Source organism: Psammomys obesus, unplaced genomic scaffold (assembly GCF_907164565.1).
Source record: "Psammomys obesus unplaced genomic scaffold, mPsaObe1.curated_primary_1811, whole genome shotgun sequence".
Lineage (NCBI taxonomy): Eukaryota > Metazoa > Chordata > Mammalia > Rodentia > Muridae > Psammomys > Psammomys obesus.
In genome coordinates this window covers 12,691,943-12,698,007 of record NW_026595981.1, presented here as the reverse complement: position 1 = coordinate 12,698,007, position 6,065 = coordinate 12,691,943, and positions in this window count along the sequence as shown.

The following is a 6,065-nucleotide window of genomic DNA, read 5'->3' as shown; positions in this document are numbered from 1 at the left end:
AAAAAAAAAAAAAAAGCTGGGCATTGTGGCATACACCTTTAATCCCAGTACTCAGGAAGCAGAACAGATGTCTGTGAGTTCGAGGCCAGCCTGGTCTACAAAGAGAGAGTCCGGGACAGCCAAGGCTACACAGAGAAACCCTGTCTCGGAAAACCCAAAACAAAACATCAACAACAAAACAACACGAAATTAAATGAACAAATATCATTTGTTCGTTTTTTTATAAAGACATGAAAAGACTAGAAGCTCTATACATTGCCTGCAGCAGTATAAAATGATGTAGCTGCTTGGGAAAACAGTCTGGCTAGTCCTTGAAAGGCTAGCCTAAAGTTGCCATGAGCCCTCAGCAAGTCTACTCTTAGAGAGGGGAATTCCACAACCAAAGAAATGAAGACTTCATCCACACAAACCTTTCTGGCAGCATTATTTATAAGAACTAAAAAGTAGAAAAAGTGGTAGATTTCTTGCTTAGCATGGGCAAGGCCTTGGGTTTGATTGCTCAGAGCATAAAAACCGAGATGTCCATCAACTATGGGAAAGCAGAGTATAGTATACTTGTTCACTCTCATAAAGCACCGAGTTGCACTGCATTTGTAAATCATACACAGCATAGTGTATGATTCCATGTATATGAAATGTCCAGAACATGCAAATCCACAGGGGTAGAAAGTAGACTGGCAAAGATCGGAAGGGAACAGGAGAATAACTGCCAGTGGTAATGATTCTTAGCAGTCTGTGCAGCCCCTGGTTGTCCTGGAACTTGCTTTGTAAACCAGGCTGTGTTTGAACTCACAACGGTCTGCCTACCTCCCAGTGCTGGGATTAAAGTCCTGTGTTACCAAATCCAGAAGGTTTTGTTTTGGGGATGATGGAAAGTTTTAAATTTTGACAGGGTGCTTGCTACAAAGCTATGCAAGTATATATACATATATTTTTATATATTTAATATAGAATTATATGTATAAATATATTAATTAAAACTAATATATTTAAAATCCCACTGAGTTCTGCACCTTGAAGGCTTTTTTTTTTTTAAGTTAGTTTTGGACAAGCAAGGTGGCTCAGTGGGTACAGGCTCCTCTTGCCAAGCCAGAGCACCTGAGTTTAATCTCCGGGCACCATCTGGTGAAAGACAAGAATGACCCCTGCAACTCATTCATGTATTAGGTTTCCATTTCTGAGACAAACAGGGCAGGAAATCAGGGCAGGAGTTCACGGCAGGAACTAAAGCAGAGCGGACCATAGAGGAACTCTGCTTCCTGCCTTGCTCCCCATGGCTTGCTCAGCTAGCTTTCTTATCAATTCCAGGCCACCTGCCCAGGGGTGGCACTACCCATGGTGGGCTAGGCCTTCCCACATCAATCACTAATTAAGAAAATGACCCACAGACAAACCCACAAACCAATCTGATGAAGATAATTTCTTTTCCTTAAAAAAAAAAAAAAAGGATTTATTTATTTATTATGTATACAGTGTTCTACCAGCATGTACACCTGCATGCCAGAAGAGGGCACCAGATCTCATCATAGATGGTTGTGAGCCACCGTGTGGTTGCTGGGAATTGAACTCAGGACCTTTAGGAAGAACAGCCAGTGCTCTTAAACCTCTGAGCTGTCTCTCCAGCCCGGAGATAAGTTCTTAATTGAGGTTCCCTCTTCCCAAGTATCATTAGTTTGTATCAAACTGACAAAAAGTACCTACTTACCTTCTGATTTCCATGCCTGAGCATAGTAGCATGCACTCATCCATATATAATGTGGAAAAAAAAGCAGGACCACCATCTGTTGAATTGTAAAATAGGCCTCCATTCTCCTAGTGAAAAGATTTTCCCCAAAGTAGTTTTCTAACTTAACTGCATTTTAGTATGCCTGATAAGTCAGAGTGCCTATGTTATGGTTTGTTTACTTGGTTTTATGTCTTCCAAAATTACTCTCAAAAGAAGGCTGGAAGAGTGATGGATTTCTTGCTTAGCATGGGCAAGGCCTTGGGGTTGACGCCCAGAACAGAAAAACAAATTTTACTAAGTTTTTCAAAAGAGGAGGAAGGCGGGGCTGGGGGCACTGCTGAATGGCAGAGAACTTGTCTGGCATAGGTGAGGCCCTGGATTCAATCTCGGGTACTATTGAAGGGGGGGGGGTCAGGGAGAGAGGCATAGATCTCATCTCACTGTCTAAGTTGTGTCAGCTCATCTCACTGTTTCCATCTCACTCTGGGACTGAGACAGGAAAGTGTTTTTATGACAGTAAGGACAGGGTCTCTATGATCGTTTTCTCTCTCTCTCTCCCCCTCTCCACTCACTCTTCTCCCTTCCTCCCTATCTCTCTCTGAGACCAGGGTTTCACTTTGGAATGGCACTCACTATGTAGCCCAGGCTAACCCTTCTTTAATTTCCTGTGGCTTTTGAAGAAATTCACCTGATTAAAGGGCTTGGGAAAATGACTTCTGTCACTACTACAGCTTGTGGTTTCGTTCCTGTAGGAGACCCAGTCAGCTGAAGTTTACCTAAGGATCCCAGCCAAATGCTCAGAAGAAAGTGAGGAGGTAGAAATCAAGGCTGAACTCTCCCCAGCACTGACGGTGATTTATCTTAGCTGGCAGTTTGTTCAGGGCAGGGAGCACTCAGGGTAAACAGCATGCATTGCTGCTTCTTGGCAGAGAAAAATGGAGTCCTGGACATCTAGAAGGGAAGGTGTATTCTTCCATTTGTGCTTTTTCAGCCACTGATGGGCATGCCCAGGCTACCTAATACTTAGGGAAATTTACCCTTGTTTCAGAGACTGTGTTAGGTCCTTTGGTATATACAGAAATCATATGTGACACATATGTGAAACGATCATATTAGACAAACCTAATGGTGATGAGCCCTGGGAGTCACAGAGCACACGATATAGGCGCACAATCTCCTGTTGAGATCCAGGGAAGGCTTCAAGTAAGCTTGAAGGAAGAAAAGCTAGGAAGGAAAGCCAGGAAGGAAAGCTACAAGTCTCAGGGCGTAAAGAACCATTTGAACAGAGGTGTGGCAGCTGCATGTGGGAAACAGCTGAGGTGTCAGAGGAACAGCAGGCTCAGATGGGAGGTGTGGGGAGGAAGGCCTGGCAGAGAGGTGTGTGTGTGTAGAAGGCAGAAGCTCTGTTATGCAGCAGAGCAAAGGCTTTATTCTGAACAGGGGAAGGATGTTTGCATTGTTAGTGGATTCCTGCTATAGAGCAGACCTTTGGGGGGTCGAACGACCCTTTCACACAGGGGTCCCATATCAGATATCCTGTATATCAGATGTTTATATCATGATTCATAACAGTATCGAAATTATAGTTCTGAAGTGTCAACAAAAATACTTTTGTGGTTGGTCACCACAACAGGAGGAACTGAATTAAAGGGTCACAGCATTAGGATGTTGAGAACCACTGAGCTAGAGTAAGAGCCAAGAATGAGGCAGGGAACTAAGAAGTGATGAATAGCAGGCTGGATTTGGGGCATTTATAAAGATTGGAAAAACATCCATGTGAGTAGTGATGAATATTTGCTGGGTTTAAAAGGGAGATACAAGTCCAGGGAGGCTTCCTGATTTCTGGCTTGTACATGTGGCTTTGAGTGGAGATAAGAACTCCAGGGACCGGAAACAAAGCTGATGACGGCTAATGTTTATTCATCAGCTACATGGATCAGACATTTGGGCCAAGAGTTTTCATGCATTTTCCTCCTTACCTTTATAAAGAAGATATTAAAGTTTGTGATCTGAATAGCGTAGCCAGATCTGCACACAGCACAGCTTTTGAACTGTGGAAAGAAGTTAGAATCAAAGGCATCTACTCCTGGACCAAATGCTGCTAAGCATCAGGTGGTGTGTGCGTGCGTGCGTGCGTGTGTGTGTGTGTGTGTGTGTGTGTGTGTGGAGTCTGAAGGGCCTGTGTAGAGAAATCTGGGAATGAGAAGAGTACTCAGAGTCCAGGCCATAGTTAAAAGCGATGGATTTGGGTGAAACTTGTAAATTGAGGGATGATCTGAGAGGCCTTCAAGTTAAAACAGACAGAGGGTAAGAGGCCCACAACAAGACAAAATCAGCCCCATCTGTTTTAAATCAGAAGATATGACCGATAGCAACAAACAAACAAAAACAAATAAAAATAAACAACAGGCAATTTCACACAGCTGTGTCAAATAGACATCCACCAAGTTAGGTGACTATATTAATTATATAGTTACAATATATAATTATCTTAGGTGGTAAACATTTTGTATAAGTAGCATTAATTAGTATAGGACAAGTTTCTTGAACTCTGTTCCTGGAGATATTAATGTTTGGAATTAACAAAGGGCTTCGGAGCTGGGCATTGTGGTGCATACCTTTAAACCCAACACTTGGGAGGCAGGAGGAGAGAGAGAGAGAGAGAGATCATTGTAAATTTCAGCTCAACCTAGTCTATATAGTGAGTTCCAGGACAACCAGAGCTACATAGTGAGACCCTGTCTTTAAAAAGAAAGAAGGAAAGAAAGAGAAAGAAAAAGAAACAAGACGTTGGAGGGGGCTGGAGAGCTAAGACCACTAGTTGTTCTTTCAAAGGGCCTTGGTTCAATTCCCAGCACCCACATGGCATCTTACATCTATATCTAACTCCACTTCCAGGGATCCGACACGCTCTCTGGCCTCTATGGAGACCAGGCACACATGTGGTACACAGACGTACATGCAGGCGAAACACTCACATACATAGAATAATAGATAACATAGGAAAAGAAATTTAAAGGACTCGATGGTTAGATCAGTTTAGCAAATGCTGGTATGATCTAGGCAGAGAGCCAAGTTCCACTAACTTTTATCTCACTGTTAGCTTGGCTCTGTAGCCTAATGGCTAAGGTGGTAAGCGCTTGGAACAACCTGAGCTTGAATCTTGCAAGAAGACAAGCTGGGTGACTTTAGGCAAGCCATTGAACTACACTAAAAACTGCTCAGAGGGGGACAGTAATCCATTCACTTCAAATACAGTTTAGTGTGGTAGAGCAGAAAGTATCACATTTGAAACACGTAGAACCTGGCACAGAGTACAGGCGCCAAAAAGATTAATTATTATCTATAAACCATACACTATTTGGGGAGCAAACTCAAGGGCTTGAGCACGCTGGGCAAGCATGGACTCTGCCACTGAGCTGCAACGCCAACCTCGAACACACTATTTTAATACGTCTCATACACTTGCTCCTTCCATTGCATGTCCTTGGGCAGTGAACATCCCTTTCAACTTTACATCATAGCTGTGACCTTCAGATGTTGGAAGGTATTAGCTCTCTCTCCACCTAAGAGTTCCTTCCACAAAAGCCCTGGGTGGATGACCCATGCTCTAGCCCCTTCCCTCATGGGCCCCACCCCTCATTCATTAACATAGGCTGACATCAGAATACCCTGGGAATGAAGGGAAACCCTGGCTGGGCTTTGCCTGGTTGAGTCCTTAACTGAAGATGGGAAAAGAAAGAGCTCTGGAATGCAGAAGCCTGAGAGGACCATTTTCTAAGTTTTGCTGGACACATAGTGAACACTAAATTATGATACTCCCAAGCAGGGTAGGTTAAGACCACAGCTAGTCTGACTTCTCACTCATGGTTTAGGTCAGGGAAGAGAAAAAAATGGGCACAGTTGTTATGCCAGGTGATACCCTAATCTCCACTGAGGTCAGAATGTCTGATCTCTCACTGAAGACTTTACAGAGAGCCTTTGTGAATGAAAGTTTAGGAAGAAAAACAGACATTTTCTGGGTGTCTTTTTCTGGATTGGAGTACCATGAACAACATTTTTGAGAACACCTCCCCACCCCCCACAGTGTCTACTGCCTGAGCTTTAAAACCTCCTATCCAAGTGTAGTCCAAGGAAACCGACCTGGCAAGGAGTGTTTATCTATGCTCTGTCTACATTTTTTGTTTTTCAAGGTTTTGTTTTTCTCTTTATAGCCCTTGTGGTCCTGGAACTCTCTCTGTAGACCAGGCTGGCCTCAAAGATCTGACTGTCTCTGCCTCACGAGTGCTGGGATTAAAGGAGCGCGCCGCTGCGGTCACCGCCACCACCCAGCACATTC